This window comes from Ranitomeya variabilis, chromosome 2 (assembly GCF_051348905.1).
Source record: "Ranitomeya variabilis isolate aRanVar5 chromosome 2, aRanVar5.hap1, whole genome shotgun sequence".
NCBI lineage: Eukaryota > Metazoa > Chordata > Amphibia > Anura > Dendrobatidae > Ranitomeya > Ranitomeya variabilis.
The window spans coordinates 16117604-16129622 of record NC_135233.1 but is presented as its reverse complement, the minus strand read 5'-3'; the positions used below and the strand labels follow the sequence as shown (position 1 = coordinate 16129622).

General features: G+C 42.8%; 1 protein-coding gene across 6 annotated transcripts in view; it reads right to left on the bottom strand.

The window, feature by feature from the left end:
• DAAM2 (dishevelled associated activator of morphogenesis 2) overlaps window positions 1–12019 on the bottom strand; it is a 281131-nt gene that overhangs the window by 207642 nt on the left and 61470 nt on the right. The window contains exon 1 of one of the 6 annotated variants that reach the window (XM_077282016.1): window positions 6188–6406. The exons of the other annotated variants lie outside the window; for them this stretch is intronic. The gene's annotated coding sequence lies outside the window, so the exon portion shown is untranslated. Of the gene's footprint in view, window positions 1–6187; window positions 6407–12019 lie in introns of those variants that run through there. 6 annotated transcript variants of the gene reach the window in all.

Here is a 12019-nt window from a genome sequence, read left to right as displayed (position 1 = left end):
TCTGAGAAGGTCAGCACATTGCTTTCCTGACATACTCTGTGCTGCTGTGGATTGTGCTCGTTCCATGCCATAAGATCAGCTCACTTCTCTCCTGAAATACTCTGTGCTTCCATGAATATTCTAGAAGCACTCTATGTAGCCACTCAGATACTGGTCAGAGAAGTGAAATACTATCAGAAGCTACAAGACGCACTATGTATAAATGTATAAGGAGCCACAACCATGATACAACCCCTGGTTATTACAGGACAGGTTATAAAATGTCGCGTATATATCAGAGTCATGAGGGGTTATGGTTTTATGTATTGAGACATAATAAAAAAATAACTATCTGGTCCTTAGAAGGTTATTAGACGAGGTAACTACAACATCAGATGAACAACACAAGTTACATTGTGTCATTATTTATTTACCAAACACTGAAGCATGATGCTGAAGCCATGTGTGACGAGTCCACCGCGACTGCTGGCATGGGAGCTGAGAGGGGACGCCCGTGATTAACTGCTCATCAGCAAATGTGTTCACTGCTATAAAAGCAGAAGATTTGCCAATTTGCTGGTCTGGATCAACCAGGCAAGGAGCAAGTACATCAACAATTATCTTAGAGAAATGAGTGCGGCCCATCAATCTGTTAGTGTTTGTAGTGTCATTTCCAAACAATGCGGAGCACATCATTCTAAGGTGAGAAGGATTATTCATAAGCAGAAATCATTCAAAACAGCTGGCAATCTTCCTAGAAGTGGATGCCCCCAAAAAAACTCTCCACAAAGTCAGAGTGAGTACTACGCAGAGAAAATGAGAAAAACCCAAGAGCTAGAGCTCAGACTCTAAAGGCTTCAGTTAACTTGTTAAATGTTGTTGTTTATGACAGTACAATCAGAAAAAAGCTGAACAAGTGTAGATTGTGTGGAAGCATTGCATTTCAGCAAACTACAAGACTTCTGGAATTCTGGAACAATGTCTTTTGGAAGAAAGTGGAGATGTTTCACTATAATACCCTGAGGAACCACTGGTGAAAACCAAACGGCATGTCAGTCCAATCTCCCCATACCCACTGTCCAGCACGGTGGAGCAGGGGGGATGATTGTGGCTTGTAGCTACAAGACTTAGGCTGCGGTGGGTGTGCTGGTAACTAAGAGGAATGATGTTCTGCAGGATGGGGCTGTATACAGGGGACTGAGAGGAGAAATGTAGTGCAGAAAAGGCACTGTATACAGGGGTCTGAGAAGTATTATATACTGAAGGAAAGGGCTGTGTATAGGGGCAGAGAGGATATATTGTAGGATGGGGCTGTATAAAGGGGACTGAGAGAAGTGATATACTGCAGGATGGAGCTGTATGTAGGGGGCTAAGAGGATTTGAGCTGCTGCTGAGGGATCAGTGATTTGAACCTGACAATAATGCTCTGTTGTTGCATATGAAAGAAGAAAATCCTCTGCCATATGCATCAATAAAGTGGCATCTGCCGTTTGACATCACTGTTCTCTCAGCCGCAGGTAACAAACACAGTTACAAGATAGAATCATTGTGCTGGGTTCAGTTTGTATATTATCAAGTCTGTGGCTTTGTAAAAAAATAATATGAATGTGGGAAGAACCTTTTAGCCCTACACAGGGATCTGGACGTACAACAGGATTACTCGGTGTGCGTTCACAAGGTGGCTGGTGACTGGATGAGCAACCCTGAGACAAGGAAAGTCAGACTATCCGGGTCAGTAACTAAAGAAACAGAGGGTCCGGATCAGGAGACAAAAGTGCAGTTAGGGGAATAGCCAGGCTCAGCTGCCAAGATGGAACTGTCACCAGATTGTACAATACAAACACTCGTGTCCCTCGCCTCTGCCGATGCTGAATCTCCACCCACCCAGCGTGATTGACAGCTCTTCAGTGCCCATCCTCCTTGCTGTTGCTGAAATCTCACACTGTCCAGTACAAGCTGTCAGTCAGGCAATGTGAGCAAAGGCAGAATCCACTGGAGACACGAGATCTCAGCCTATAGCTGAACTCACAATGTCGATTTTACTATCAGGATTATGCAGCTTTCCTGACATGGATTTTCACAGGAATGGATAAGTGGACATAGATAAGTAAGCCTTATCAGGTCTATGATGCAGATTGTACAGGAAAATCTGATGACAGGTCCTTCTTAATGATAACTGAAATAAAAAAAAGTTTATTATAACTTCAAACGAGTGCAACTAGTGATACACTCCTTCTATACTAGTGATGCACTCCCTCTACACTAGTGATACACTCCCTCTACACTAGTGATACTCTCCTTCTATACTAGTGATGCACGCCATCTACACTAGTGATACACTCCTTCTATACTAGTGATACACTCCTTCTATACTAGTGATGCACTCCTTCTATACTAGTGATGCACGCCATCTACACTAGTGATACACTCCTTCTATACTAGTGATGCACTCCCTCTACACTAGTGATGCACTCCTTCTATACTAGTGATACTCTCCTTCTATACTAGTGATGCACGCCATCTACACTAGTGATACACTCCTTCTATACTAGTGATACACTCCTTCTATACTAGTGATGCACTCCTTCTATACTAGTGATGCACGCCATCTACACTAGTGATACACTCCTTCTATACTAGTGATGCACGCCATCTACACTAGTGATACACTCCTTCTATACTAGTGATGCACGCCATCTACATTAGTGATACACTCCTTCTATACTAGTGATGCACTCCCTCTACACTAGTGATACACTCCTTCTATACTAGTGATACACTCCTTCAATACTAGTGATGCACTCCTTCTATACTAGTGATACACTCCCTCTACACTAGTGATACACTCCTTCTATACTAGTGATGCACTCCCTCTACACTAGTGATGCACTCCTTCTATACTAGCGATGCACTGCTTCTATACTAGTGATACACTCCTTCTATACTAGTGATACACTCCCTCTACACTAGTGATACACTCCTTCTATACTAGTGATGCACTCCCTCTACACTAGTGATGCACTCCTTCTATACTAGTGATGCACTCCTTTTATACTAGTGATGCACTCCTTTTATACTAGTGATGCACTCCTTCTATACTAGTGATGCACTCCTTCTATACTAATGATACACTCCTTCTATACTAGTGATGTACTCCTTCTATACTAGTGATGCACTCCTTCTATACTAGTGATGCACGCTATCTACACTAGTGATGCACGCTATCTACACTAGTGATACACTCCCTCTACACTAGTGATACACTCCTTCTATACTAGTGATGCACTCCTTCTATACTAGTGATACACTCCTTCTATACTAGTGATGCACTCCTTCTATACTAGTGATGCACTCCCTCTACACTAGTGATACACTCCTTCTATACTAGTGATGAACTCCTTCTATACTAGTGATGCACTCCCTCTACACTAGTGATGCACTCCTTCTATACTAGTGATTCACTCCTTCTATACTAGTGATGCACTCCTTCTATACTAGTGATGCACTCCTTCTATACTAGTGATGCACTCCTTCTATACTAGTGATGCACTCCTTCTATACTAGTGATACACTCTTTCTATACTAGTGATGCACTCCTTCTATACTAGTGATGCACTCCCTCTACACTAGTGTAGTGCAGTGGTAGCACACTTATGTAGTGATGAGGCAGTGACCCAACAGAATTCCAAATCAAAGTCTCTTTTAATGAGTTTACTTCACAGCATTAACATCCAATTCACACCAGTATACACCAATAATGTCCAATTCACAGCACTACATGGTACCCGGTATCCTCCAGATTGCACATATCCTCTGGATTAGTCACTAAACACGCCAGTCCATTGCTGACTTTTTGCCATGGGTGACTGCACCGTCGTGTTAATGTCTCTTTACTTACAGCTTTACACAGTACACAATATCCTTCAGTTTACAGTCACTAAACATGCCAGTCCTCGTCTGACCAGTTACCGTGGGCAACTGCACCGCTGTGTAAGCTGTGGGTGCCAGGCGTCTCAGCTCCCCTGGCTGCCTGGCTCCGCTTGCCTGTGTTGCCTCACACAGGAGCTCTGCAGAGCAGATTGCTCTGCCCTCTAGCATACGCCAGACTGATACTGACTCTGTCACACCCAAACCCTTTAGTGCAGGGATTTTAACTGGGATCTGTGGCCTTCAGCCACATGGAAAACTCGGCCTGGAATGAAACGGACTGCACGACTACCATCCTGCAGTCTATTTCAAAATACAAAAACCCCAGAGCAGTTTATCCCAACTCTGCCTTGGATACTGACATGCCCGAGACTAACACTTATTTTTAGTCTGCACTGCAATCACAGCTACGCCTGTGACTGCAATGCACTCTCATGACCTCAATACGCCTGTGCGCATCCTGGGGCGAACACAGCAACCCCTACTCGTGACACCGGTCACTGCCTCACACTAGTGATACACTCCCTCTATACTACTGATACACCTTGCTCTACATTAGTGACACTAGTTATACATTTGCTCTACACTAGTGATACATTTGATCTACATTAGTGATACATTTGTTCTACATTAGTGATACACTAGTGATACATTTGCTCTACACTAGTGATATAATTGCTCTACATTAGTGATACACTAGTGATGCATTTGCTCTATATTAGTGATACACTAGTGATACATTTGCTCTATATTAGTGATACACTAGTGATACATTTGCTCTACATTAGTGATACACTAGTGATATATTTGTTCTACATTAGTGATACACTAGTGATACATTTGTTCTACATAAGTGATACAGTAGTGATACACTTGCTCTACATTAGTGATACATTTGCTCTATACTAGTGATACAATTGCTCTACATTAGTAATACACTAGTTATACATTTGCTCTACCTTAGTGATACACTAGTGATACATTTGCTCTACATTAGTGATACACTAGTGATACATTTGCTCTATATTAGTGATACACTAGTGATACATTTGCTCTACATTAGTGATACACTAGTGATACATTTGCTCTACATTAGTGATACACTAGTTATACATTTGCTCTACATTAGTGATACACTAGTGATACATTCGCTCTATATTAGTGATACACTAGTGATACATTTGCTCTACATTAGTGATACACTAGTAATACATTTGCTCTACATTAGTGATATACTAGTGATACATTTGCTCTACATTAGTGATACACTAGTGATACATTTGCTCTACATTAGTGATACACTAGTGATACATTTGCTCTACATTAGTGATACACTAGTTATACATTTGCTCTACACTAGTGATACACTAGTTATACATTTGCTCTACATTAGTGATACACTAGTGATGCATTTGCTCTACACTAGTGATACATTTGCTCTACATTAGTGATACACTAGTTATACATTTGCTCTACACTAGTGATACATTTGCTCTACACTAGTGATACACTAGTGATACCTTTGCTCTACACTAGTGATACATTTGCTCTACATTAGTGATACACTAGTGATACATTTTCTCTACACTAGTGATACATTTGCTCTACATTAGTGATACACTAGTGATACATTTGCTCTACACTAGTGATACATTTGCTCTACATTAGTGATACACTAGTTATACATTTGCTCTACACTAGTGATACATTTGCTCTACACTAGTGATACACTAGTGATACCTTTGCTCTACACTAGTGATACATTTGCTCTACATTAGTGATACACTAGTGATACATTTTCTCTACACTAGTGATACATTTGCTCTACATTAGTGATACACTAGTGATACATTTGCTCTACACTAGTGATACATTTGCTCTACACTAGTGATACACTAGTGATACCTTTGCTCTACACTAGTGATACATTTGCTCTACACTAGTGATACACTAGTGATACATTTGCTCTACATTAGTGATACACTAGTGATACATTTGCTCTACATTAGTGATACACTAGTGATACATTTGCTCTACATTAGTGATACACTAGTGATACATTTGCTCTACACTAGTGATACACTAGTGATACATTTGCTCTACATTAGTGATACACTAGTGATACATTTGCTCTACACTAGTGATACATTTGCTCTACACTAGTGATACACTAGTGATACATTTGCTCTACATTAGTCATACACTAGTGACACATTTGCTCTACACTAGTGATACATTTGCTCTACACTAGTGATACATTAGTGATACCCCAGGTCCTTACCTCTTTGCCCTATCTGCAGCACTTACTGCTCTGGATGTGGTGCCATGTCCTCATACCCAGCTCTGATGCCTATAGTGGGGTGAGCGCTGGATATTCCTCAAATCCATGAGATTGTTGAATGGAATCTGAGCGTGATGTGGGAAATCCTAGAGAAGATCCGGCCCAGATGCCGGGTTTGTGTTGAGCCGAGTCCTGGTCCCTGGAGAAGTGGAGACTTTAGAATTGGCCACGATTCCCCATTGAAGAACATAAATGATTTCCTGAGTGGAGATCCTGGAACACGCGGGGTTTGTGTACTGCAGCAGATCTCCACAGAAACCTGGCCCGGAGCAGGGCAGAGCGGTGCCAGCTCTCAGGAGAAGGCTGCAGACGCTGCCCGCTTATGTCAGCAACGGCCCGGCCGGGAAAAGAAGGCTGGCACTCCTGGAGAAGGGCTCAGAGAGGGGCACGGGGTGGGCACTGGAAGTGTGACTTCTGGAGGCAGCTGTGACAGCTGCAACAATGGTAGAAATTACAGATATGCAACAATGTATCATAGACAATGATCACAGGGCAATATCTAGAGAAAATGATATTCAGAGCCTTGATATGACCCCCATCCAGGTCAGGCCCCCCATCCCAAGCTGATGTCAGATGAGCCCCCAACTGACACTTAGGACCACTGTGCAGCTGCAGCAAATCTACAATATTCTATCAAAAAACTGCTGATATCACAGGAGATATTTAATTACAGGTCTTAGTGCCATTACAATCCTTAGGGGAAGGGGAATTATCATATTGTACTAGCTCAGGATTTACATAGGACTACTTTTCCAGATAGGAGTGAAGGGGTTACAGTAAGAATAGTGATTCTGAACTATACAGACACAATTGCCCCATATAGTGAGATGGAAGAAGTGTCCAGCCCCCTGAGAAATTCTCCGAGACTCAACAACCTAGATAGACAGATACAGATAGATGATAGACAATAGATAGATAATAGATAATAGTTAGATGATAGATAGATAATAGATAGATAGACAGATAATAGATAGATAATAGAGATAATAGATATATAGATAGATAGATAATAGATAGATAGATAGATAGATAGATAGATAGATAGAGTACAGACCAAAAGTTTGGACACGTTCTCATTTAAAGATTTTTCTGTATTTTCATGACTATGAAAACTGTACATTCACACTGAAGGCATCAAAACTATGAATTAACACATGTGGAATTATATACTTAACAAAAAAGTGTGAAACAACTGAAATTATGTCTTATATTCTAGGTTCTTCAAAGTAGCCACCTTTTGCTTTGATGACTGCTTTGCACACTCTTGTCATTCTCTTCATGAGCTTCAAGAAGTAGTCACCGGGAATGGTTTTCACTTCACAGGTGTGCCCTGTCAGGTTTAATAAGTGGGATTTCTTGCCTTATAAATGGGGTTGGGACCATCAGTTGTGTTGAGCAGAAGTCTGGTGGATACACAGCTGATAGTCCTACTGAATAGACTGTTAGAATTTGTATTATGGCAGGAAAAAAGCAGCTAAGTAAAGAAAAACAAGTGGCCATCATTAGTTTAAATGAAGGTCAAACTTTGAAAGTGTCCCCAAGTGCAGTGGCAAAAACCATCAAGCGCTACAAAGAAACTGGCTCACATGAGGACCGCCCCAGGAAAGGAAGACCAAGAGTCACCTCTGCTTCTGAGGATAAGTTTATCCGAGTCACCAGCCTCAAAAATCGCAGGTTAACAGCAGCTCAGATTAGAGACCAGGTCAATGCCACACAGAGTTCTGGCAGCAGACACATCTCTACAACAACTGTTAAGAGGAGACTTTGTGCAGCAGGCCTTCATGGTAAAATAGCTGCTAGGAAACCACTGCTACGGACAGGCAACAAGCAGAACAGACTTGTTTGGGCTAAAGAACACAAGGAATGGACATTAGACCAGTGGAAATCTGTGCTTTGGTCTGATGAGTCCAAATTTGAGATCTTTGGTTTCAACCACCATGTCTTTGTGCGACGCAGAAAAGGTGAACGGATGGACTCTACATGCCTGGTTCCCACCATGAAGCATGGAGGAGGAGGTGTGATGGTGTGGGGGTGCTTTGCTAGTGACACTGTTGGGGATTTATTCAAAATTGAAGGCATACTGAACCAGCATGGCTACCACAGCATCTTGCAGCGGCATGCTATTCCATCCGGTTTGCGTTTAGTTGGACCATCATTTATTTTTCAATGGGACAATGACCCCAAACACACCTCCAGGCTGTGTAAGGGCTATTTGACCAAGAAGGAGAGTGATGGGTGCTACCCCAGATGACCTGGCCTCCACAGTCACCAGACCTGAACCTAACCGAGATGGTTTTGGGTGAGCTGGACCGCAGCGTGAAGGCAAAAGGGCCAACAAGTGCTAAACATCTCTGGGAACTCCTTCAAGATTGTTGGAAGACCATTCCCGGTGACTACCTCTTGAAGCTGATCAAGAGAATGCCAAGAGTGTGCAAAGCAGTCATCAAAGCAAAAGGTGGCTACTTTGAAGAACCTAGAATATAAGACATAATTTCAGTTGTTTCACACTTTTTTGTTAAGTATATAATTCCACATGTGTTAATTCAGTTTTGATGCCTTCAGTGTGAATGTACAATGTTCATAGTCATGAAAATACAGAAAAATCTTTAAATGAGAAGGTGTGTCCAAACTTTTGGTCTGTACTGTAGATAGATAGATAATAGATAATAGTTAGATGATAGATAGATAGATAGATAGATAGATAGATAGATAGATAGATAGATAGATAGATAGATAGATAATACAGAAGGACACATATATAAATTTGAATTCAAAGCTTTATTGGCAGGACCAAATAAACATTATTTTTGCCAAAGCAAATGTACAGTAGAAAATAGGGATAGGGACTGTAAGAAGGATGGATGGGCACATGCAGGTTGGGGGCTATGAAAGTCCATGGCATATCACAGATATGTGACATATATACCGGTATACACTGCTCAAAAAAATAAAGGGAACACTTAAACAACCACAATGTAACTCCAAATCAGTCACTTCTGTGAATTCAGCCTGTCCAGTTATGAGACAACACAGATTGTGAATGAATTCCTCCTGCTATTGTACAAAAGGAACAGACAACAGGTAGAAATGGTCGGCAATTTGCAAGTCACCCTCAATAAAGGAGCGGTTCTGCAGGGGGTGACCACAGACCATTTCTCTGTTTTAATCTTTTTTGGCTGTTTTGGTCACTTTTGCATTTTGTCATTGCTCTCACCCCTAGAGGTACTGTACAGTAGCATGAGGTGGTGTCTACAACCCACACAAGTGGCTCAGGTAGTGCAGCTCATCCAGGATGGCACATCAACGTGAGCTGTGGCAAGAAGGTTTGCGGTGTCTGTCAGCGTAGTGTCCAGAGGCTGGAGGTGCTACCAGGAGACAGGTCAGTACACCAGGAGATGTGGAGGGGGCCCTAAGTGGGCAACAACCCAGCAGCAGGACCGCTACCTCAGCCTTTGTGCAAGGAGGAACAGGAGGAGCACTGCCAGAGCCCTGCAAAATGACCTCCAGCAGGCCACAAATGTGCATGTGTCTGCACAAACGGTTAGAAACCGACTCCATGAGGATGGTCTGAGTGCCCGATGTCCACAGATGGGGGTTGTGCTCACAGCCCAACACCGTGCAGGACGCTTGGCATTTGCCACAGAACACCAGGATTGGCAAATTCACTACTGGCGCCCTGTGCTCTTCACAGATGAGAGCAGGTTCACACTGAGCACATGTGACAGATGTGACAGAGTCTGCAGACGCCGTGGAGAGCGATCTGCTGCCTGCAACATCCTTCAGCCTGACTGGTTTGGCAGTGGGTCAGTAATGGTGTGGGGTGGCATTTCTTTGGAGGGCGGCACAACCCTCCATGTGCTCACCAGAGGTAGCCTGACCGCCATTAGGTACCGAGATGAGATCCTCAGACCCCCTGTGAGACCATATGCTGGTGCGGTTGGCCCTGGGTTGCTCCTAATGCAGGACAATGCCAGACCTCATGTGGCCCTGTGGTGGGATGTCCGCATCTGGAATATCGCACATCTCTGTATTAGACCAGTCCTTGTATAATGGCATTCATCGATGACACAGGACACCGCCTGCTGGGACCTGTGGTACGTCTGCCTGTCTATGGCTACTGCAGTTTTCTCCCACATAATGCAGTGTGCTCCCTCCTCTCCCCCAGTCACTGTCTATGGTGTCAGCGGGATTATGGGGCTGGATTACTTCGCCCCTCATCCAGTGGCTCTCTATATTCAGGCTGTTTCTGAGGCTCTCGGTACCTCATGTGTCGGGAGGTCACTTGTATAATCAGCCATGTGAGATGATGGGGGCGGTAGTGCAGCCACAGCTGGAGCTGTCAGTAGTAGTACATTACTTCCAGGGCGGTGTTAATCTTAATCCACCCCCGAGGAACAGAGACCACCCATAGCCAGTTACCCAATCACAGCTCACCCCCAAACAAATCACAGACTAACGGCAAAAAGAGTGAAGATCCATGAGATCCACGGAACGTCCAGATCTGTCACATTGTATCATCCATCAGCGGATACAGAAGAGGCGAATCAGCATCAATACAAAGTATCTGCCCCAGAAGTGCGGAAAAGAACCAGAGACAGAGATCCGAGCCCACATCTATTCCACCGAGAAGAAAGCTATACTGCAAAATGTAAAAGAGCGAACGGCAACCTGCAGTCCCATGTAACACCACAGATAACACACTGATATCTCTCTGAGTACAGATAATGTAGATGTCACCTGCAGTCCTATGTAACAACACAGATAACACAGTGATAACTCTCTGAGTACAGATAATGTAGTAGATGTCACCTGCAGTCCTATGTAACAACACAGATAACACACTGATATCTCTCTGAGTACAGATAATGTAGTAGATGTCACCTGCAGTCCTATGTAACACCACAGATAACACAGTGATAACTCTCTGAGTACAGATAATGTAGTAGAGGTCACCTGCAGTCCTATGTAACAACACAGATAACACAGTGATAACTCTCTGAGTACAGATAATGTAGTAGATGTCACCTGCAGTCCTATGTAACACCACAGATAACACAGTGATAACTCTCCGAGTACAGATAATGTAGTAGATGTCACCTGCAGTCCTATGTAACACCACAGATAACACAGTGATAACTCTCTGAGTACAGATAATGTAGTAGAGGTCACCTGCAGTCCTACGTAACACCACAGATAACACAGTGATAACTGAGTACAGATAATGTAGTAGGTGTCACCTGCAGTCCTATGTAACACCACAGATAACACAGTGATAACTCTCTGAGTACAGATAATGTAGTAGATGTCACCTGCAGTCCTATGTAACACCACAGATATCACAGTGATATCTCTCTGAGTACAGATAATGTAGTAATGTAACCTGCAGTCCTATGTAACACCACAGATATCACAGTGATAACTCTGAGTAGAGATATTGTACTAGATGTCACCTGCAGTCCTGTGTAACACCACAGATAACACAGTGATAACTCTCTGAGTACAGATAATGTAGTAGATGTCACCTGCAGTCCTATGTAACACCACAGATATCACAGTGATATCTCTCTGAGTACAGATAATGTAGTAATGTAACCTGCAGTCCTATGTAACACCACATATAACAGTGATAACTCTCTGAGTACAGATAATGTAGATGTCACCTGCAGTCCTATGTAACATATATAACACATTTTACTATTTCAGCTCTGCTACAATTCCTACATGTAATACAGGATTTTTAAATCGCACTTGAAATAGATAATAGATAGATAG